Source organism: Myotis myotis, unplaced genomic scaffold (genome assembly GCF_014108235.1).
Source record: "Myotis myotis isolate mMyoMyo1 unplaced genomic scaffold, mMyoMyo1.p scaffold_m19_p_1, whole genome shotgun sequence".
In the NCBI taxonomy this organism is placed as follows: Eukaryota; Metazoa; Chordata; class Mammalia; order Chiroptera; family Vespertilionidae; genus Myotis; species Myotis myotis.
This window is the reverse complement of record NW_023416313.1, coordinates 59,002,560-59,026,075: the sequence shown is the minus strand read 5'-3', so window position 1 is coordinate 59,026,075 and position 23,516 is coordinate 59,002,560. Positions and strand designations below refer to the sequence as shown.

The 23,516-nt window shown below is 39.4% G+C and overlaps 1 long non-coding RNA gene across 1 annotated transcript in view; it reads right to left on the bottom strand.

Moving 5' to 3' along the window:
- The window catches only part of LOC118654691, a 42,773-nt gene extending 19,700 nt beyond the window's left edge, over positions 1-23,073 (bottom strand). Inside the window, exon 1 of the long non-coding RNA XR_004967031.1 lies at positions 22,776-23,073. This is a non-coding gene — a long non-coding RNA (uncharacterized LOC118654691). The remainder of the gene's footprint in view (positions 1-22,775) is intronic.
- Between the last annotated feature and the right edge of the window lie 443 nt (positions 23,074-23,516).

The window sequence follows — 23,516 nt, the reverse complement described above, 5'->3', positions numbered from 1 at the left end:
ATCCACAAATGAGTGAGATCATGTGGTATTTATCTTTCTCTGACTGGCTTATTTCACTAAGCATAATGCTCTCCAGTTCCATCCATGCTGTTGCAAAAGGCAAGAGTTCCTTTTTTTTTACCGCAGCATAGTATTCCATTGTGTATATGTACCACAGTTTTCTAATCCACTCATCTGCTGATGGGCACTTAGGCTGTTTCCAAATCTTAGCTATGGTGAATTGTGCTGCTATGAACATAGGGGTGCATATATCCTTTCTGATTGGCGTTTCTGGTTTCTTGGGATATATTCCTAGTAGTGGGATCACTGGGTCAAACGGGCAACGGACCTAGATAGACACTTTTCGAAAGAGGACATACAGAAGGCCGAAAGACATATGAAAACCTGCTCAAAGTCACTAATTATACGAGAGATGCAAATCAAAATGACAATGCGTTATCATCTCACACCTGTCAGAATGGCTATCATCAACAAATCAACAAACAACAAGTGTTGGAGAGGATGTGGAGAAAAAGGAACCCTTCTGCACTGCTGGTGGGAATGCAGACTGGTGCAGCCACTGTGGAGAACAGTATGGAGCTACCTCAGAAGACTAAAAATGGAACTCTCTTTGTCTTTAACCTTTATCATTTTAATTGATGTGTCTTGGTGTGGGCCTCTTTGGGTTGATCTTGTTTGAGACTCTCTGTGCTTCCTGGACTTGTAAGTGTATTTCTTTCACCAGGTAGAGGAAGTTTTCTGTCATTATTTCTTCAAATAGATTTTCAATATCTTGCTCTCCTTTTTTCTTCTTCTGGCACCCCCGTAATGTGAATATTGGTAGTTAGTTACCTACAAGGGAGCACCCATAAGAGTGTCAGCTAATTTCTCAACAAAAACTTTGCAGGCCAGAAGGGAGTGGCAAGAAATATTCAAAGTGATAAAAAAAAAAGGACATACAACCAAGATTACTCTACCCAGAAAAACTATCATTTAGAAATGAAGGTCAGATAAAGAGCTTCCCAGACAAGAAAAAGCTAAAGGAGTTCATCACTACCAAACCAGTAATATAAGAAATGCTGAAGGTATTCTTGATGAAGAGGAAGAGAAGAAAGAAGAAGAAGAAGAAGAAGAAGAAGAAGAAGAAGAAGAAGAAGAAGAAGAAGAAGAAGAAGAAGAAGAAGAAGAAAGGGGGAAGGGGGAAGGGGGAAAGGGGAAGGGGAAGGGGGAAGGGGGAAGGGGGAAGGGAGAAGGAGAAGGAGAAGGAGAAGAAGGAAAGGAAGAAGGAGAAGAAGAAGGAGAAATATGAACAATACAATGGCAATAAAAATGTATCTATCAACAATTGAATCTATAAACAAACAAGGAATCTAATGAACAAAATAAACTGATGAATATAATAGAACCAGAGGCATGGAACAGATTGATGAATCTCAGAGGGAAGGGGGTGGGGGGACAGGAAGAAATTAACTAAAGAATTTATATGCATATATGCATTACCTGTGGACACAAACAATAGGTTGTGAAAGCCTGGGGTGGGGTGGGAACCAAGTGGAGGGAGGCAAAGGGAAGGGGGGGAGGAGGGAATCTGTAATACTCTCAATAATAAAGATTTTTTTAAAACTGATAAAAACAGATCTAGAAACATCTTTTCTTTCCATTGATAGAATTCATAGCCTCCCAGTTTCCTCTGTTACCTCTAGCTTTGCCTTGCTTTTATAATTATGCTTGCATCACAGTTTAAAATTAGCATGAACTTTAAACAAAAGAATAAAAATAGGTAAGAAAAAGAACAGTTAAGGAACTGAAAAGAATGACACAGTTTTTTGTGTTTGAACCCCTTTGCCATCCAAAGGTCCCTGTAGCCTTCAATAATGTCCGAAGCTCTCTCAAAGATTATTGTGAATTCTCAGGACTTCTTCCATTTCCTGGGCAAAGGGGAAAAATTGGGAGATATCTGTAATATTCTCAACAACAAATAAATTTAAATAAACATACAAATAAATAAATAAATAAATAAATGAGTGGGTTACCAGAAGCAAGGGGGGAAAGGGATTTGTTATACAATGTTCAATGGGCATATAGTTTCAGTTTTGCAAGATGAAAAAGCTCTCGATATCTGCTGCACAACAATGTGCGTATACTTAACTGTACTGTACACTTAAAAATGTTTAATATAGTAAATTTTATATTATGTGCCTTTTACCAAAATTTAAAAGCCCTGTGGAATGCAGCTAAAGTTATGTTTAAAGAGACCTTTACAGCATTAAATGCATTTATTAAAAAAGAAAGATTGACATTCAATAACGTGAGCACCCATCTCAATAAATTAAAAAAAGGAGAGTAAAAATAAAAAGTAAAATTCCAAATAAAATAAAGTAATGATAGCAGAAATTAATGGTATTATTTTTTTAAAAAAGCAAAGAGGAGACACAAACATTTTGGAGAAGACTACTAACATTTATAAACCTCCAGAAAAACTAGTTAAGAAAAAAGAGAGATAATATAAATAACCACTATCTCGAATAAAACATAAATTCTGCAGACATTCAGGTGTTATGAACAATTTTATGAAAATTGATTTGAAAAAAGACAGAGAAACTCTTTCAAAAACTCACAAATGAAAACAAACTCACAAATGACAAGAGATAGGAATCTGAATAGTTATGTAACTGAATCCATAAATAGAAATTGTTGGGAGGAGATTCTCCCAGGCTTTCTACAGCAAGGTTATCTTTACAAGGACGTTTTTGGAAGCTGGGGATAGTGTCTCTCCATAGAGAGAGATCAAAGGAGATTTGTTTCCTGACCAGGAAAAAAATGTCTCTCTGCAGAGCAAAGTTTGGTCAGGTTTGCTAGCAGTCCCTTAAAAAGATAGTGTTTCCTAAGGTCAATATTCCTTCAGCTGTGACACAAGTCATAGTGTGCGTAGCGGCCCCTTGGGCCAGCCTCTTTATCACTCCCTTGGGAGTTAGAGGAAGGGGCTCGTGCTGCCTGCTGTGTCATGATAATAAACTGTCAAAATCCATTTGAGCTTGTTGTTTGCTTACCGAACAACAGTGGACCTACAGAAGTGTGGCACATAGTCACTGTTGCTTAGGAACTGCTTGACTTGACAGAAACCTTCCCACAAAGCAAATGCAGGTCCAGTTGCTTTCATGGGGTGATTTCTTCCAAATATTTAAGAAAGAATTAATGCTGGTGTTACCAAAACTGCTTCAAGGAATACAGACAGAGGAAACATTATCCATCTTGTTTAAGGAGGATGTTGTAACCTTGATACCAAAGCCTAAAGGATCTTAAAAGGAAAATCATATGCCAATCACACTTATGACTATAATTGTAAGAAACTAAATATTACAAACTAAATTCAGTAATATGCACTAATGATAATATACCACAACCAATATGAATTTAATTCAGAAATACAAATTGCTTAACATTTGAAGATCAATTAATATAATTTAGTAAAACAAGATCAAAAAGAAAAATGATACAATCATTTCACCAGATGTAGAAAAATCATCTGATTAAGTTCAAATTTCATTTAAAATAAAAATACTTAGCAAGCTAAGAAAAGAAGGTAACTTTCTTAATCTGATAAAAGTTGTTCCAGCCCTGGCTGCTGTGGCTCAGTTGGTTGGGTGTCGTCCTGTGCACTGAGAGGTCCCTGGTTCAATTCCTGGTCAGAGCGCATGCCCAGGTTTTGGGCTTGATCTCCAGGAGAAAGTGTGCATGAGTTAGCTGATTGATGTTTCTCTCTTACATAGATATTTCTCTCTTTCTCTCCCTCTCCCTTCCTTTCTCTCTTAAAATAAATAAAACATTTTTTAAAAAGTTGTTTTCAAAGGGACTCTAACTAACATCAAATTATCTTTAAAGGACATACCATTTTAAACATAACCACAATAGCATGGTTTCTTCTAGAAAATAAATGATTTGTCCTTATATCATCAAATATCCTATCAGTATTCAAGTTTCTAAAATGTTTTATGAATTATTTTCTTCACAAGATCCAAATTAGGTCTGTCCATTTCAATTGATCTATATTGCCAAAAGATTGTGAAGAGTCTGAGATGTTACCCTACTTGCATGCTAACAAGGTTCCATAAATTCATGTAACAGTTCTAGCAGAAGACACAAGAATCAGAGACAACGGACTTTATTACTCATGGTACAGTAAGCAATATATGCTTCATCTTAGTGCTGGGTTATTTTGCTCCCCAGGCATAGAGGAAAGAGTGGAGTGGCCAGATGAATGCTGCACATAGTGGGTTAGTGTCACAGGTGAAGAAACCCAAGCTTAGGAAACTCCACTCTTTTGGAATGGACTGTCAGAATCCTGCCAGCCTTGAGGGAGACATTATCTTCATTATAATAGACAGAAAGCAAACCTGTGCTTTGCTCTGAAGGGACAAACTATCTCTATCTTCCAAGTTTGTTTACTATAAAAACGTCTTTTAAAAGTAGTGTAGAACCAAAAGGTAGTTAATGTCTGCTAACACAGGAAACCCATGGAGAGTAATTTCCCAGCAGACATGTCTCTTAATCCCCGCACCCCTCACATAAATTATTTGTTGAAGGAACTGGTCCAGTAGAATGTTAACAATCTGGAATATGCTAATTGATTCCTGTGATGTCTTTTAACAGTCCTCTGCCTACTACATTCCCTATAAATTGTTAAAGCCTTGATCAGATTCATATTTGACCCTTCACGAGAGTACTTTACTAGTATAGGTGGCAGTATGTACTTCTATCAAGAGGTACACCATGACTGGAGGTGTCCTTTCTATGATGTTAGAAGCCACTGAAGAGTATTAATTCTTTAAGGGTTACAAAATGGTGATATCCTAATTCTTTAACAATTCCTTCTTTTACTGGCTGCAACACTTATATAAAAACTTTCATCAATTTCTTGGTTACTTTTAGGTACAGTTCACATAGGAAAGGGAGGTTAAATACTTGATTCTTTTCCTTTACTTAAAAGCTTTCAAGATAATGGGTTGGTGCCCTAGTGTCCTTCAAAGATAATCAATGGAGCATCATTATAAACTCATGGAATCAAACATAGTTGACATTGCCATTATCAGCCACATTATTATCATTTCAAAGAGGGTGTTTGGTAGAATTGAAAAGATGACTCTAAGATACATATGGAAATTCTGAGGGCACAGATTACATACTCATGAGCAAAAATAAGGAGAAAGGACTTGCTTTATTAGATAGAAAGACTTACTCTAAAGTGACAATGTGTTATTGGTGCAAGAATTTACATATACATGAATGAAATAAATATATAGTCCCCAAACAGACTTATATTAAGACATCTGACTTACAACAACTATGGCATTGCAGGGAGAAGACAATTAAAAAAAATAAGTAATGCTACAACTGGGTATCAAGCTGAAAAACAAAATGATACTAGACTCATACACCATATACAAAAATGTATCTCAGATGTATTATAGATTTAGAGAGAAAGAACAATAATGTTTCTACAAGATAATTAAGAAGACTATCTTAGTGATTATGAGTAGGAGAAGACTATTTGGAAAAGATACAAAAAGCACAAATGTAAAGGAAAGGATCAATAAACTGAATTATATTAAAACTAATAACTTTTATTGATCAGAGTAGGAGAATATTTTTGCAATAAATACAACCTTTAGAATGCTCAATTTCAAAGATATATAAAGAGATCCTAGACATAATTAAGAAAAAGGAAGACAGCCCAAATGAAAAATGTATAGTAGCCTTGGCATTTATAAAAGAGCCATCCAAATGGCGATAAACAAATGGTAAGATGTTTAACTTATTAGTAATATAGAAATGCAAATCAGAACTATAATGACATATCCCTACAAATTTAGAAAAGAATGACAATAAAAAAATCTGTTGCTCCTAGCTACTGGAACTTTCATATACCAATCATCTTGGGAAAAAAATTGGCATTATCTACTACAATTGAAGAGGAGAATATTTATGACTAGGGTTACCAAGTAATTTTTTATCCAAACTAGAACATTTTTGAAAGAGAAGTAATTAAAATTACATAATATTTGAGATACTTATTGCTAACCAGTGGATTTCATTATATTAGAAGATGTAGAAAATACTTCTATTAAAATTATTTGCAAAATAATTTTTTTCTATGAACTAAAAATAATTTTAATAAAAATGTTTTAAAACTTATTTTATTGATGCTATTTTATTAACCAACAGTAAAATATATAAATAGTTGTGGATTTACCACCTTGAATAAAAGTTATAAAAGCAGGCATCTTGATCTCATTTGTGGTTTTAGGAGAAAAGATTTCAGTCTTTTACCACTGAGTTTCATGTTAGCTATGGGTTTTTTTCATATACTGCCTTTGTCACATTGTAGAAGTTTTCTTCTATTCCTAGTTTATTGGTGTCTTTTTAATCATGAAAAGGCATTGAATTTTATCAAATATCGTTCTATATCTGTTATGATCATGTAGTCTTTCCCTCATACTGTAAATGTGGTGCTGAACCATCCTCACATTCCAAGGCAAAATCCCACCTTGTCATTGTTTATAATCCTTTTAATATGTTGCTAAATTTGATTTGCTAGTATAATGTTGAGAATTTTTGCATCTATATTCACAGGAGATATCTATATCTATAAAAGCCAAGCTACTGGAACAATAGGAAAGACTGGAACGACTGTCGCTATGACGTGCACTGCAGCGGCCAACTGGCCCAATTGTCCCCTTCCAACTGGCCTGTGGCCCCTCCCCCTGGCCGATCAGGGGTGGGGGCCGGCTGGCCAACCTCCTGTGGCCCCTCCCACACTGGCCCAGCCCCGATCAGCCCCCATTGGCATGGGCGGCTGGACCCCACCTGTGCACCAGGCCTCTAGTTGATCTATAATTTGTTTGTTTGTTTCTTGTAGTGCCTGTGCTGGCTTTGTATCAGTGTAATTCTGGCTTATTTGAATGAGTTTGGATGTGTTCCCTTCTCTTCAATTTTTTTGGAAGAATGTGGGAGGCATTGATGTGAATTCTTCTTTAAATGATAGAATTCTCCAGTGAACACCATCAGTTAGCCTGGTACTTTACTTTTTTTTTTTTTTTTTAATTCTCCTGGAGGATATGTTTATTGATTTTTCAATATTTTTTGAGAGAGAGAGAAAAACATTGATTAGTTGCTTCCCTTACACACCCCGAATGGGGAGCAAACCTGTAACCTGGGTATGTGCCCCGACCGGGAAACAAACCTTACTGGCAACCTTTTGGTGTATGGTACAATGCTCCAACCAACTGAGCCACGCAGCCAGGGCCTGCTACTTTGCTCTTTTTAAGAGTAAGATGATATTTCCATTAAAAGCTGATGTGGAAATCTATCTTCCCCTTATTAGCATCAGGGATTGAGAATAGATGCCACAGATGAGAAAAAAGTGCTATAAAGTATTTGCATTTCATGGCAAGAAACTAATCACAGGCTCTAATGCTGTAGTGTGGGGGCAAAAAGGCAACTCTGGCCTCCCTCCAGGAAATATAGTTTAATATGTATTAGTAGTTATCTTAGAGGGAAACAACAATTGGAAGAACATTCAAAGTTTGATTCCCAGGATCATCTACTTAATAAGAATAACCTTGGCTGCACATTAATCAGACTGTGTGAGGGAGGGTCCTATGAAACTCATTTCAACAGGCACCTAGAGTGATATTTCCCTTGCAGAATTTCAATGGGCTCTGGAGAATGAGATGGGCTGGAAACATCCTTTCCTTTGATTGTGAGCAATCACAGAAGCTCTCTAAGTGGCAGTAACCCAGAATAAATTCCTACCACAAAAATATCTTAACAGGTTCTGAGAATCGGACTTATAAATTATTGAACGTAATTGTTTTTTGAATTCCATGTCCTAGCTATGTTGGATTCTGCTAACTCAATTTACAGTATTAATTCATGGTATTTAAAAGAGTTTTTGGAAGTCTTTTCATATCCAGCTTCCTTTCTTCCTAGAACACATGTCCCAGGGATACAGGAATCTTTTTCTGCTTTGTTCACTAGTGCATGCCAACTGCCTAGAACAGTTCCTCTCTCATGATAAGTGCTTGAAATATAATTGTTCAATGAATGAATAAATGTAGGGTATCTATAGATTGAATGTCAGTTTCTCATTTTGTTGAAGCCCTGGCTGTGTGGACAAAATTCAGAAGTGATTCTTAGGCTTTGAGCAAAGGCAATGGCCTTTTTATTAAAGATAATAAGGGATGTAGAGATGTGTCCATTTAAATTGTCTTATAAAGATTAGTTATGGTGACAACATGAAAAGTAAACTATTTCTGTAAAACTAGTCCAGGTTGAGGAAAAGAAGAAAAATAAAACTAGGTACTGGGCCCTGACCAGTATGCTCAGTAGTGAAAGCCTCAGCCCATGTACCACAAGGTCTCAGGTTTGATTCCTGTTCAAGGGCACGTACCTGGGTTGCAGGTTCAATCCTTGTGCCCAGTCAGGGTTCGTAGGCAACCAATCAATGTGTCTCTCTCACATCGATATTTCTCTCTCTCCCCCTTTCTCTCTCCTTCCCTTCTACTCTCTCTAAAAATCATTTCATTGGGGAAAGCATATCCTCGGGTGAGTATTAACAACAACAAAAATAAACACTGGGATAACCAGTGACAAGAAAGAAGAGGAACAAAAAGCTCAGGGAAACAAGGATGGACAGACTTACTAACTTGGCTAAGGAAGGTTCTATGTGATAAGAGTACGCAACTCAGGTCCCAAATACCTTATTTGCATTCTGAAATTTAAAAATAATTAAAATAAACATCTCTTCTTAATTCCTTTGGTGACAAATTCTGACCTGAATTACGGTGAAATTCTTCATAGACTTTCTCTCATGTAATACTATTTGTTTACAGCAAGAATGTTAATATGATTGATTATGGGATATTGCTCCAGACCCTTCTGGAATAATATATATATTTTTATATATATATATATATATATATATATATATATATATATATATATATATATATATATATATATATATATAATAACTATATATAGTTAGAATTTTCTCAATTTTTTTAAAAATAATTTTTATTTCTTGAAGTATTACAAAGAGTCCAAGTTTCAATGTCCGACAGTTCCTTATGTGTACATCTCAGCAATGATATTTCAGTTCTGGATGGTGGACAAATGGTGACAATGCAGGTCCGAATTTCTCTGGTTTGATCCTGGGCAACCTGCAGTGACACACAGCTGTTGACTGCTAGCATGGCAAGGCGTCTTCAGCGTCTTCCATCCCTGGATTGTTTTTCCTCTTGTCTTCATGGCTGGAGAATTCCTGAGAATTCCTCTCTGTTGCAGGAATCCACATGCTCTTGAAGTTGTTTTCTGAAAATATACAAACCTATTCTCGACCGAAGGTTAATAAAGGGAATTACATATGTCTCCTTTCCCCCCCTCCCCCTTGACATTCCCCCAGCCTCCCCTGCCCCCTAGTGTCTTGTGTCCATTGGTTATTCTTATATGCATGCATATAAGTCCTTCAGTTGATCTCTTAACCAGCCCCCCAAACCCTCCCCAGGCTTCCCACTGTAGTTTGACAGTCTGTTCAATGCTGCTCTGCCTCTGTATCTACCCCTGTTCATCAGTCTATACTGGTCCCCATTATCTGTCCCAACCTCACTGGAGCTGTCCCAACCTCACCGGGGCCGTTTCATCCTCACCAGGGCCGTCTTGACCTCACCGGGGCCGTCCTGACCTCACTGGGGTCATCCCTACCTCACCGGGGCTATCCCTACCTCACTGGGGCCGTTTCAACCTCACTGGGGCCGTCCCAACCTCACTGGGGCCATCTCATCCTCACCAGGGCCATTCCGACTTCACCGGGGCCGTTTCGGCCTCACCATGGCCGTCTCAACCTCACCAGGGCTGTTTCAACCTCATCGGGGCCATTTCAACCTCACCGGGGCCATCCTGACCTCACCGGGGAGAATTTTCTCAATTTTATAAACATAATGGCACTATATATAAATTGTGAAAATTCTAAATTTCCAAATACCTCTGGCCTCAGGTTGTCAGGTAAGGGTTTGTGGACCTGTGTAACTGATATCTCACAAAGAGATGTGAAAAAGAAATAAATTCCTCCAGATTTCAAGAATATTATGTGGGTATAATGGAATGGATAGTGTCTCCCCCAAATTCATATGAGGTAATCAGGTTAAAATGAGGTCCTTGGGGTGTGTTTATAAGTCGGGGACATTTGGACACAGACACTGGCACAGAGGGAAGACGGTGTGAAGAGTCATAAGGAGAAGATAGCCATCTACAAGCCAACGAGAGAGGCCTGGTGCAGCTCCTTCTATCTCAGATCTCAGAAGGAACCAACTCTTTCCACACCCTGATTTTGGACTAAATTTAAAGTCCAAAATAGAAATTTAACTATGGCTTAAGGCACCTAGTCTGTGGCATTTTGTTACAGCAGCCCTAGGAGATGAATCCAGTGGGTATGCGTATGCTGTATGGGAAATGCAAGCGAGGGGACTAGTGTGCTTTCAGCTTCCAGTAAAGAGTATGACAAAAGTGGCTTAAAAATTATAGCTGGAGATAAGTAGTTCCTGGGCTGTTTCAGGGTCTTGATGATGTCATCAAGGACCCAGCCTGTTTAATTACTTCTTTACCATCTTTAGTGTGACAGCAATGTCTCTCTTCATGGTTATCAAATTGTGGCAGTTGCTCCAAGTGCTGTATCCTCATGTGAGGAAGTGCAAATGTAGGGAAGGGAGGCACGGGGCTCTGCTTAGGGCAATCTCAGCAGAGTCTCCTGAGCTCATTAGATGAAACCAGGTCCTGTGGCCATTCTCAGCTGCAAGGAGGGCTGAAAGAACCAGGACGGTCTGTTCGTTCTGCTATAACACCCATTGTTGAGAAGTTGCCGGGGTCCAGCCCCAGCAGGTCCAGGGGTCCCCAAAGGTGTGGACGGAGTCGGCGAAGAAGGAATGACACGAAGACAGTGTTCAGTTGATCAGCAGCCTAGCCAGGATCTCCAGCCAAGTTCTGGTCTGGATCTCCAGAGAGGTTCTGCTTAGGATCTCCTGCCAGGGTCTGTGTCCACGTTCTCTTGCTAGGTTCTCCAGGTTCTCCAGCCAGGTTCTGTAGCCATGTTCCCTCGCTAGGTTCTCCAGCCAGGTTCTGTCCAGGTTCTCCAGCCAGGTTCAGTCACCAGGTTCTAGTCAGGTTCTCTTGCCAATTTCTGTAGTCAGGTTCAGTCCAGGATCTTTTGCCATGTTCTCTCCAGCGAAGTTCTTCTGTCTGTAGGTTCTGTGTAGGTTCTGTCTTCTTAGTTCTGTGTAAAGCTCTGTATTCTAAGTTCTGCCTCTTGCTGTCTTGTTACATCTGTATTTATACCAGTTGATTCAATCCTATCAATCTCTATTCCAAAGGTTAGGGCGTTTCTTATCTCCATTCCAGGGAGTAAAGATTATGTAGCTTAAGCATGATTGTTTGTAGTTAAAGTGATTAACTACCCACCTGGCACTTAGTTAAGGAGTTTTATCCCCTCCCTGACTTCAGGGAAAAAATCCCTACCTGGGGAAACAACCTTTCTCAGAGAGGAGACCTTGGTTAAAACACATAGTGCCAAGAAGGTGAGCAAACACTTTAAGAACAGTATGCCATATATGCCAGGTCCTTTGAAACAGCAAGGATGGACTGGCTCCCGGCAAGAAGTGAAGCAAAGCATGCAAATGGGCAAACAGGAGAATAAACAAACAGTATAATGTGAATTGTGTTGGCATAGCAAAAGAGCATTGTACAGCAACATAGCAATAGAGAATTAATAACCTTGATAGGAAAGGTAAACTCCTTTAGCAGTACAGGCAGGAGCCCTGTTAACTTTTTTAAAAGAAAATTAAAAATGAGTATCTGTACCCAGGGGCACTCTCCCCAGAGAGGCACCTTGAACCCCCAGCTTGATACAGCTCAAACTTTGTGGCAGGTTCCAATTCTATGCCCATTTTACTAGTAACCTCACTGGCTCAGAACTCTCCTTTAACTTTGGGGGAAAGGACTTATATAAGTAAATGAAATTACTCTTCTGTCAGTGATGATTTCCAGGATTTGAGATCAAGGCCTTTAGTAGATGAAGAAAGTTCTTAAAACTTTTTATTAGTAGTATTTTGTTTGTTTTGTTAATCCTCACCCAAGGATATTTTTTCCATTGACTTTTAGAGAGAGTGGAAGGGAGGGAGGGAAGGGGAGAGAGAAAGAAAGAGAGAGAGAGAATGAAAGAGAGAGAGAGAGAGAGAGAGAGAGAGAGAGACAGAAACATCAATTGTTTGCCTCTGGCACACACCCCAACTGGGGACAGGGATTGAACCTACAACCCACGTGGGTTTGACCAGGAATCAAATTCACCATCCTTGCAGTGGTTCTCAACCTTCTGGCCCTTTAAATACAGTTCCTCATGTTGTGACCCCAACCATAAAATTATTTTCGTTGCTACTTCATAACTGTAATTTTGCTAGTTATGAATCGTAATGTAAATATCTGATATGCAGGATGGTCTTAGGCGACCCCTGTGAAAGGGTCGTTTGACCGCCAAAGGGGTCGCAACTCACAGGTTGAGAACCGCTGCTTTAGTGCATGGGATGATGCTCTAACCATTGGAAGGGAATACTGGTCAGGACATTTTTATGAGTAAGATTGGTGGCATCTTCTAGTTCACTGTCTAATTAATTACTCAAGGGATCATCTCCCTGCTCTTTTTATTTTGAGTAACAAACTGCTTTGCAGCCGAATCTTGATACTTTATAAGAGTGTGCTGGTCCGCTGGAACTGTACTATTAAGAAAAGCAGTAATCTGTGGGACACATCTTTCAGGTACATGGAGCATGCTGTGGGCTGAGAACTGAAGCAGCATGACCGATGTGAGGTCCATGTTGTTTTAATGCATTTTTATTATATTCCCCGTAGCCTTAGTGATGCTGAGCTGCCTGCCTAGGGCTGCATTCTTAAATATTGTATTCTGAAATACCCATCTTGCTTATTGTTAATGATCTTGCCAAAAGTTGCACAGATTTTAATTATTTTTAGCTCCATGTTCCCTATCGATTCTGTTATTCCTAATCATACAGAAAACAAGGATTCCCACTAATGGTGTTTATAACAGAAACAACTGAATCTGACATTTCCAGCCTCTGTCACAGCAGCGCTCTGCCAGGGGAAGGCCATGGTTTTGGGGTAGAGGTCAGCAATGCTTGTCTCATAGCACCTATAAACATCATTAACTTGGGTTCAGTGTTTAACATGACGATAATGGTTTAGACAAAAAGTAAAAGTTGAGACAGCCAAATGTGGAGACTGACAATACAGTTTCATTGGTGTTACACTGTCTTTGAAGTGCAATTTGTATTGTGACTAATAGATTCGTGCAAGAGGCTTGTGGAAGCTTTGTGGCTCCGCCTTGGCATCCCGTGGGTGTGAAAGGGGAATGAGTGGTTGGTCAACCAGGTTAGCAAAGCATTTTTATCTATAGGCAGCAGATCTCTGAGCAGCTCTGTGCCCCAGAAGCTGCTTAGAAATGTTGACATGGGTATCCATTGGCCAATAGGCATTCCCGGGAAATGCTGTAGTGGGGAATGCTGCTAACACCCAGGCTGGCCACACTCTTCCAGAAGTAGGTTTCCTTACAGGAACTTAGAGCATCTTGACAAGCTAGGCCAGCCTGGGAAACATGAGTCACACAATCCCCTCCATCTGACCTACTCCCAAGCACCAGAACCCACACTGCTGGGCCACAAGGATAATCGTACGTTCTTCTCAGGGCACCTCTCCATAGGCAGCTGAGAAAAAGGTGGTCAGTCATATTTTAAATAGCAGAATACCATTCACATCTCCTTCACTCATAGTCACCTAGATTCTCCTTAGAGATCACCAATAACAGGTAACTCCCTTTCCATAGAATTTATGGTATGTAGTTAAGAGGATGGGTTCTGGAGCCAGACTCTCTGGGTACAAATCCCAGTTATTCTACTCATGCAACTATCTAGCCCTGACCAAATTACTTAACATCCCGTGTCTCTTCATTTTCAAAATGGGATAATAAAAATATACAACATAGGGTTTATATACATGATATAATATGTACAAGGTTTATATATATTATCAAAACAAGTACTTGAAATGCTTCAGGTAGAGTTGACTTCACCTCCAGCTCCAGGGGAGGGCATGTGATTCAGTGTCTGCCAATCAACGTGCCACATTCCCTTGACCACATGCTTGGTACAGAGTTGGGCATGAAACATTATCAGAGTCAGTGGAGACAAGGGTTTTGCCAGGCCTACAGGGAAAAGCACAGGCATTTTCTTCATAGGATACGGACCTGGGAAGATGTAATTTGGGCTGTTGGCAGCTAGTTGGCAGCACATAATGCCCAAGGGGAAAAGCTGTGGCTTATACCTGTTATTCTTTTTGGCCACCCAGAATCTTTGAACAACTTTCCTATGTTGAAGAGTTCCCCAACTTATTAGACCACCTTCTTCTGTAAGAGCTAGATTCTTACCTTCTTAGTCTTCTTTGCCTTAGGATAGGTGTGTTCTAGCTTTTTCCAATCAGAATCACTCTTGTCAGATTTTTAATCAGGAGCCAATGAGGCAAAAAGAAGGCCTCCATTCTGAGAAGTCAGTGGCAGCTGTATCCCATTTCTGGAAGCTCAACGCAGGAGCTGCCCCCTGGTGGTCAGTGTGCTCCCACAGTAGGAGCGCCACTTAGCTGACCAATGACTTAGCTCCCACAGTAGGAGCGCCACTTAGCGCCACTCACCAGCCAGATGCCGGGCTCATGGCTGGTGAGTGCAGCTGTGGCGGCAGCAAGCCTACTGAGCAGTGGTGGCAGGCGCAGTGGGGCTGGGGTGAGCAGGAGTGGCATGATGCCTGGCCCAGGCTTGGGCTCCTCCCCCAGCTGCCTGCTGCTTCATGCACTACTACATACCTCAGGGGATGTTGGACTGCCAGTTTCAGCCGATCCCCGAAGGCCACACTGAGGGACCCCATCGGTGCACAAATTTGTGCACCAGGCCTCTAGTTTTATAATAAAATTTAAAATGAAATGAATAATACTTTAAGGAAACCAACCCTTATAATTCTCATGGAGGCTGTTTATTACTGTGATCCAAAGTTCTATTAACAGGGCCAAGCATCTGTTTTCTCTTTAATATCAGATGAAATCAGAACAGAATTTGACACTGTTAATTCCATTTTTCTCTCCTGTAAATTCTTTACTTGTTTTAGTGTCTCATTTTCTTTTAAAAACTTACTCATGGTAAGTAAAATAAAATACATGATTTTTCTACTTGGCTTCTCAGTTCTATTAACTTAATAATAAGTTCTATATACTTATTATTCACATTTAACCATTGAAAATGCACATAATTGCATACACTTTCATAATAATCTGCCTACATTGCATTGTAGAAACAAAAAACACATCCACTCCAGTTGATGGTCTCCTCCAGTGGAAGTGTTTCTAGACTGCAGAGTGTAATTTGCTGAAACATTTGACATTAGGTTCCTTTTTATGTCATTATAATTTCTAGCACATGCGTTTTCTATAAATGTTGGCAAGGGTGTTGCTCCCCCCTTTCCAAAGTTATTGTTTCTCAATGTTTGTGAAGTACAATTATACACTTTATTTAAATTGTAAGAACAAGGTCATGTGGGTCAGTGAGTTTACACACTGGCATGTGATTTGGATGTTTACCAAACCAGTTAACCAAGATTAAACCAAAATGAAAATGTCAACTTATTCAAATGGATATGTCTGTGTTATTTAGAAACAATTTAAGAGTATGTTGGCATAACATAGTTGCGCAAACATAATTTGGGACTTATTTTTATTCTTTAGGTTTAAAAATGTAGTTGATTCTTAACTACAATAAGTTAATATATGAACATTGTTAAAAAGACTAAAAACTACAGGAAAATTACATAGGAAAAATATACATAATGTTAGCATCAGATAAAACCATTGTTATTTTGGAATAATGTCTTTGAATCTTTTAACTAGAAATAAATATTTTTACATATTTTTCTTTTTTGAGATAATTATGTCCATCAAGTTTTGCATAATGTCTTTTAATTAAATTTATTGTGAAATAATTTTAAAGCATTGATTTTGCATCATCTGCAATTTTGATAAAATTAGTTAACTGCCTAATATCATTACTTTGCTTTTATTTATAGGGATATACATAATTATGAACTATAATCCTAATTTATAATCATTTCAGGTCTAGAATAAAAAACATAATCTCACTTAATCCTCTAAGTTACTATGAATGGTATATACAAAACAACAACAACAACATTGCCCTGGCTAGTGTGGCTCAGTTGGTTGGAGCATCATCCTGTGCCCTGCAAAGTTTTGGGTTTGACCCCTGATTGGGGAGCATACAGGAGGCTACCAATCACTGTTTCTCTCTCACATTGATTCTCTGTCTCTCTCCCTCTCAAAATCAAAAAAATTTTTAAAAAAGCATTGCTTTATTTGGGGCTGTAGGGAGACATAAGCTAGAATACATATTACAATCATTCCCCCACTGGATGCCTGAAACTTCAGATAGTACTGAACTCTCTATATACTATTTTTTCCTATACATATGTGCATACATGTACTGAAGTTTAATTTATAAGTTGGACACAGTAAGAGATTAATAATCACTAATAATAAAAATACAATTATAACAATATACTGTATTAAAAGTTATATGACTGTGGTCTCTTCCTCAAAATACCTTATTTACTGTACTCACACTTCTCATGGTGATGTGAGATGATACAATGCCTACGTGATGAGATAAAGAGGGGTGAATGATGTAGGCATTGTGTAGTGTTAGGCTACTGTTGACCTTCTGATGATACAGCTACAGACTAATGTGTGAGCAGCATATACAGTGTGGATATAGTGGACAAGGGTACAGTTCATGCACTGAGCTGGACAGAGTGGGGCATTGATTTCATCACACAACTTAGAATGGTGCACAATTTAAAATTTATGAATTGTTTATTTCTGGAATTTTCCTTTTAATGGTTTTTGATGGTGGTTCACTAGGGGTAACTAAAATAGGAGAAAGTAAAACCACAGATATGGGGGGACTACTGCATAGGAAATCAGAAGACCTCACCATCCCAAACTAATCAACTCTATGTTTGTGATGATTACTATTTTTGTGTCAACATTGTTAGATTATATTGTCCAGTTATTTGGTCAACTACCAGTCTAGATGTTTCTGGTATTTTTTAGATGTGATTAAGATTTACAACCAGTTGACTTTAAATAAAGCATATTACCCTCTGTAATATGGGTGAGCCTCATTCAATCCTTTGAAAGCTTTAAGTTCAAAGACTGAGGTTTCCTGAACAAGGAAGAATTGTCTTAAGGCTCCAACATAGAAATTCTGCTTGAATTTTGAACCTTTTGACTCAAGATTGCTGGCCGACTCTATAGATTTTGGACTTGCCATTCCTTACAATCATATAAGCAATTTATTAAAATAAATATCTCTCTCCAGATATGTGTATATATAGCTTATTGATTCTCTTTCTCTGAATAACCTTAACTTATACAGTGATCTTGGTCAAGTGACCCCAAGTTTTCATTTCTTCAGTTGAAGATTGAGAGCTGGAATTACATCAGAGATTCCCAAACTATAGTCTGTAGATCGAATTCCATTTGGATAAAGTTCTACCCATCTGTGATTAAAAGAGAAAACAAGTTGGTAAGCTTTTCAGATAACCAGACGTATGGAAATATATTTCTCTCTCATTCTCACTGAAGACTATATCCTTCTATTTTCTTTTGTAGTGAACATATCCTTTGTTTTATAAAATGATAATGATGGTGGTTGGTAGTTGTTTGTCCTATGTTGTTTTTTTCTGTACCAGACAAAGTACAAAATTCACAAGTTTAATTTAGTTACCAAATTTGGGAAATTTTTGCTGGCTAGCATAATTAAAACATTCTAGGAGCCACTGGCTAGATGATCCTTTTCAACTCTAAAATTCTAGAACTCTAAAGTATTAGAGACTCAGAAAAGTGAAATACTCACTTAGTTGGAGAGTTAGAAATAAACAATAAAAAGAAAACACAAAATATTATGAAGACAAAGAAATTAGTTGTAGATGTGTAGCCATTTTGGATTATTAATGCCACCTGACATTCTATAAACATGAGCGAGGCCAGTTGACTGTGGATTTATAAAATAAAACTACCCCGTTCTGCTGGTGAACCTTTCAGCCTCAATTCCTGGTAGAAGTTAACATTTAACATGACCTTGGTTGAGCCTTTCAATTTCTTTCATGCTTAAATAAAAGAGATTATCTAAAGCAGTTCACTATTCTCTATTGTTTATTTCAATCTGGTGGAGTAGGGTAACCAGAAAGCCAGAGCCTACGGAAAGAGAGAGGGGACATTTCTTTTTCCTTTTCAGAAGCTTAATGTCTTCATGAATGGACAGCACAAACAGCTAAAGAAAGCTGGTTTTCCCTATGTAGCTGGTTTTAACACTCGGACTTGCCACTCACAAGGTAGCAAAAACCATTAGCAGTCTTTTGACATATTACTATTCAGTGGGTGTACCGATGAAATTATAACTATGGTAATCCTATATAATAAAAGCCTAATATGCAAATTGTCCCCTCGGGCAGTCGTTGGACTGGGAGTTTGACCACTCGCTATGATGCGCGCTGACCACCAGGGGCGGCAATGGAGGTGCTGCCAACCTGATTGGCCCTAAGGAGAGCAGGACCATGGTGGGATTGTGGAGTGAGTGGCATCAGGCCAAGGTAGGAGTGAGCGGGGGCCCGATTGCCCTGCGGATCACCTCACAGACAGCAACCAGCAGTGGCAGTGGGGGCCCAGCCCTGATTGATGACCCTGCAGGTGGGATGGTGGAGCAGGTGAGGGGGTGGTGCCAGGATAAGGCAGGGTGCCAGGTGGGGCTGTGGGGCTGTGAGGCTGGGGGCACAAGCTGGGGCCCGATCTCCACAGGCCACCCCTAGGGACCCCATCCATGCATGAATTTGTGCACCAGGCCTCTAGTTTACTTATAAGCAAATAATGGATAAATATAAAGAGCTCTGTAACCAGGATTCAAATCAGGGATTTGGTGGCTGCATTTGGGTAGAGCAATCACTCATTTTCATAACCCTTTGTGGATTATACCTATTCAGGAAGAATTCAAATTAACTCACTTAGATTAATATTCTTTTTTAAAAGTATATTTTTATTGACTTCTGAGAGGAAGGGAAAGGAAGAGAGAGATAGAAACATCAATGATGACAAAGAATCATCGATCAGCTGCCTCCTGCACACCTCCCACTGGAGCTCAAGCCCAAAACCTGGGCATGTGCCCTGACTGGGAATTGAACCATGACCTCCTGGTTGACACTCAACCACTGAGCACACTGGCCAGGCAGATGTAATATTTTTGAGGAGAATCATTAAAAGTTTTTCGACCTATCATACATTAGAGAAAAGATTTATAAACCTTAAATAGAGTTTAAGATATTTTTCTAAACTAAAAATATATGTACTTTTAGCTACAGCATTATATCTTTGGGGTCTTCCAAATATTTCCCTTTAATTGTGTCTGTGCGGAATTCTTCACTTTTCGTGATCTGATTTTATTCCATATAAAAGGCAAAGCTTATCATTATTGGTCTAGTTATCTATATATATAAAAGCCTAAGTCTATATATTTTAAAGCCTAAACGACAAAGGACCAGATGACCAGACGACCAGACGACCGGCCAGTAGCTATGACATGCACTGACCACCAGGGGGATCAATGCAGGAGCTGCCCCCCATGGTCAGTGCACTCCCACAGCAGGAGTGCCGCTCAGCTGACTGACCAGCGCCAGACACAGGGCTCATGGCTGGCCGCCACAGCCCAGAGACCGTAGCAGCAGGCACAGTGGGGCCAGGATGAGCAGGAGCGGCAGGCAGGAATGGCAGGTGGTGTTGGACTGCTGGTTTCAGCCCGATCCCCGCAGGCCATGCCGAGGGACCACACCAGTGCACGAATCCATGCACCAGGCCTCTAGTATATTGATAAAATGATAATTGATAGTGTTTAAAAGTTCTAAGTTTTATTTTCCCATTCATCAGCAATGTCTCATCTTTTTACATAGCTTCTGTTTTTGCATATGTGACATAGACAGGTTTTAATTTTCTACTTTCTCTCCCAGAAAACTATGGTCAACAGAAGATGTGTTATTTAACTATTTCTTGTCCCCATTCCTTTATCCTGTCCAGGGTTTCCCTTCATATTGTTGTTCAGGAGCAATTAGACACACTTGGTATCAGGATGCAGAAGTATTCACTATTTAGCAGCAGAAATGACTTTTCTCTCAACCAGGACTGTAGAAACAATGGCTCTGCGTAGGTGATATCTTTGTCTGAATCTCACTTTTTAATGGTTACCTCAGTTACATTTCCATTAACGCTGATTATGCTGGCTAGGTTGGGGCACCTTTGCCCAAGGACACTTACAGACCACTTACAGACGGAAACAAAGTTGACTAGAGGGTAACTAGAAGTGATAAAAAGGTGAGTCACTGGGCTGGTGCTCCAGGTGCTGTGGCATTCATGATTTAAGTTCCCAGAATGAGTCAGTTTTATCAGAATTTTAGAGAATAAAGAAATGTTATAAGAACTCCCAGAACCTGGCCAAAAATCTATTTCAATTGGCTTTGTTTATGGCAAGGGACATTCAAGAAACAGCCAAGACAAAAAAGTGGTGAAGCAATCACCTATAAATAGTAGAGACTGTTTGTTCCAAGACAGTGTGTTCTGTAAAACACTGTGAATATTTGGATTCTTGCAAAGAACTGTCTCTAGTTCAACTCAGATTTGCAAGTGCAGATGAGAAAGAAAAGAAAAAATATCCAAGAGAACATACTGGTGTTTAGTGTTTTGTTTTCATTTTACTCCAGGATGGAACTTTTCCATTTTGCCTAGATTGTCTGGTTTGTAGGTAGGGCTGCTTCACAAACTCCATCAACATCCATTCACTTATGGGGAGCCTCTACCATGCCAAAAACTGAGGCATGAACATTGTAAGTTCAAAAGAAGCATAACCCTGCTCATAGCCCAGCAAAGGAGAAACACAAGAGAACTGAAAATTATAAATTATAATCCCATGTGGTAAGTGTGATGTAGGAAGAAAGGTGAGGACTTAGGATAACTGACTCATCCTGACTTGCCTAGCAGTTTTCTGGTTTTAGCATCGAAAGTCCTATGTCCCAGCCAATCCCATACAGTTGATCACCTTAGTGAGATACCCAGTTGGGGGTAATTGGAGGTAGTTATGGGGGGCAATAGTAATAAAGGGAAATTCCCAGAAGAGAGAAAATGCTTAAGTGGTGTCTGGAAAGGCTGAGGTCAGAAAAGGTAGGTGTGATAGATTGAATAATGGCCTCAAAGAGATCCAAGTCCTAATCATTAGAATCTGTGAATGTTACCTTCTATGGTCAAAGGGATTTTGCAGATGGGATTGAATTTAGGATCTGGAGATGGAAAGAGTATCCTGGATGTCATCCTAAATGTCTTTATTTTAAAAAGGCAGAGCGAAATTTGATAACAGAGGGGAGATGTGACAATGGAGGGAAGGGGTCTGAGTAACGTGCAAGGAAGGGGCCACCAGCCAAGGAGTGCATGTGGTCTCCAGGAAAGAGAAGGAGATGATACTTTCCCCGGACCCCCAGAAGGAATCAATCCTCTAACACCTTGACTCCAATGCAGTGAGACTGATGTCTTATTTCTGGTCTCCAGATCATAAGAGAATAAATTAGTGGTGCTTTAAATCAGTTTGTGATGATGATTCATTATAGCAGCAATAGGAAACTGAAACAGAGGGGAATGCAGGGAAGGGCAATCTAGGCAAGGGAATAGCATGTCAAAGGCTGTTAGAGACCAAGGCCTGTTCGGGATACTACAAGATGGCAGTTTGGCAGCGAAGCATGCATGGGAACACAGGAGGAGAGAAAACTCCAGGTGGAGGCCAGGGCTGGACCCGACATGACCTTGTAACTCACAGTAAGAAGTTTTTCCTCCATCTTGAAGACAGCGAAGATGCTTTCAATGATTTGAAGCAGGGCCACAGTGAGATCATATTTGCATGTTAGGAAAACCATTTTGATAGCAGGATGGAAAGTGGATTATTGAGAGGAGAAAGAGATGCAAAGAAGTAGTGAAATCCCTTTTAAATGATCGTCCAGGCAAACAAAGGTAATAAGAGCCTTGATTGTTAACGGAGATGGAAAGCAGGGGCAGTTTCTGGAGATTCTTAGAAGGCGGGTTATACAGGACTTGGTGGACCACCTAGTAAGGCAAAGGAGAGACTAACATTTTTATCTGGGTGCTGGGGAAGATGTAGCTACCACAGCGAGATAGGGAATACAGGAGGAATGTGTGTACAGGCTCTGGGAGGGAATGATGTGTTAGCTTGTAACTAAACATGTTGAATTGGAGGAGCCAGTAATATGTACAAGTAAAATTTTAAGAGGGCAACTCAATCAAAATTTTCAACAACGAAAGTTTTGACAAAGGAATGTTCTCATTTGGGGCACGGGACAGGGAGCGAGGCGGAAATGGACCAAAGACAAGCTCTCCGGTAATGCAGACTTGCCCCTTGTGCATGGGCTTTTTTCTCGGCGTGCCCAGTCCATTTCTTGAGCATCACTCTCCAGTGCATTACTGGGTGCGGTTCAGATAACAGTCTCAGTGGAGCCACTCCATTTGGTCTCTGCATTTCTTACCTTGCTGTTCTCTGGTTTGTCCTCACGCCACCATTCCTTAAACTCTGATTGTGCTGCGCTTCTGCTCGGAATTCTTCTGTAGCTTCTCCTTGTGACTTTTCCAATCAGGCTCTCCCCTACCTTTCAGCCTAGGCACTCCCACTTTATATCAGTAGATTAAAATTATTAAAATAAATGATTGTTTAAAAAGCTAATACCAAATAAAAATGAAGAAAGTAAATATGTGATTTAGAAGTGTTTTATCCTTTAACAATAGATTTTGTTAATATTAATGTTGAGTTACTTGTGTAAAGCTCTTTCTGACCTTGCACTAGTGGGGAAATAGCGAGGCTCTAGGTATATGCTGTTTCCAAACAGAAGTTATCCATTAACTCCATTTCTTTTTTTTTTTTTTTTTTTTTGGTGGTCAGGGTTTTGTACTTTCTCAAAATTCTGCATTTAAATCCCAAGAGTCGGTGCACATTAACTCCATTTCTTGTTTGATAACTTTAAAGACAGATTGTGACCAACTTTTGTTGATCTGGGAGTATGCAAATGTGTGTTTGAAGGTGTTCAAATGATAGCAAAGTCTAGTTATATTTCAAAGAAAGTATCTGGTTTGTCTTTATCTCCTTTAGTTCATTATTTATAGATGAAAAAGCTGATTTGTAATAAATTAAATAAATTGAAATACTGACATAGTTACACTCTGGTTCTTGGACTAGAGTGAAACTCACCTTACAATAGGAGTTTTGCTTTGTC